A 1296-nucleotide genomic window follows, 5' to 3' on the forward strand; every position below is an offset into this window, starting at 1 on the left:
GTTAGGATTAAAGGTTCGAAGTGGGCCCCAGAGATGACTTGGCCGGGACAGCTCTTAACAATTTGTTGAGACCCCGTGGCTCCTTCCAGCAAATGAGAAATTGACAGGTCAGCTCCGAAAGTGACAAGGCGCGAGGTGTCCATTGCGTGTCCGTGGGGCCCCCTCTTCTGAAAGCCTTTAAAAGAGGCTTAAATGCTGATCAATTTGAAATATGATCTAATGGCCCGCGCTATTTCGCAAAGGTGAGATGCTCATTTCTTAAGGCCGCGAAATAGCGAAAATGAATAAGGACCGTCCACATGTCTTGATGACACATGGTCTAAAAGGAAACTATGGGTCCCTATGGTTCCTGTTTGACAAATGAGAAATTGACAAGTCAGCTCCGAAAGTGACAAGGTGCCATATGTCCGTGATGTGTCTGTGGGTCCACCCTTTCTGAGAGCCTTCTCAAGGGGTTAAATACCGATCGACTGTAGAAATGATCTGACGGTTGGCGCTATTTCGCAAGGGTAAAGTGCTCACCCTTTAAGGCCGCGAAATAGCGAGAATGAATGTCTGCCGTCCACGTGTCTTGATGATGACGTAAGAGACAGACCTATTGAGACGAAAGTGGGACCCCCCATGGTTTTTCTTCTGGCAAGTGACAGAGCGACAAATCAGCACAGCAAGTGACTAGGTGCCAGGTGTTAGTGGCGACTCAGCGGGCCCACCATTCCTGAGAACCTTTTCGAAGGATTAAAAAGTGATCAACTTGAAGGATGATCCAACAGCCCACGCTATTTCACAAGGGTGAGGTGCTCACTTCTTAAGGTTGTGAAATAGCAAGAGTTAACGAGGGCCATCCACGTGTCATGATGATGACGTGGCCAAAAGGGAAAAATATGGGCCCGCCACAGTATAAAGGGAGACATTCGGCCAGTATCAAAACAGAATGCGAAGGGATTTTCTAAGCCAATGGTCGGATGCCGCGTGGTATTATGTAGCCAATAGAAAATGGGACCCAGACTAAAGACAAAGCCGTCAAAAATGAAATTAATAGTGAGACACTTGCAGGAAGGCTACGACCCGTTGGAGCTAAAATATGAATTCTCATATGAATTCGATTTTGAAGGGACAGCCGAAGCATGCGGAATCAATGTTATAGTTAAGGCTCAGAGTACAAGAATTTGATTTCCTAACAACCAAGTAAGGATATCTTTTAAAAGGATTTTGTAGAAGAGCAAACGTAGAGTTATCCTTTTCTGATACAGAGCAAGCAGTTCAGTTGCAGAGCAATTTTCTTAAAGCAAGCATCAG

This window comes from Cryptomeria japonica, chromosome 7, assembly GCF_030272615.1.
Source record: "Cryptomeria japonica chromosome 7, Sugi_1.0, whole genome shotgun sequence".
Classification (NCBI taxonomy): domain Eukaryota; kingdom Viridiplantae; phylum Streptophyta; class Pinopsida; order Cupressales; family Cupressaceae; genus Cryptomeria; species Cryptomeria japonica.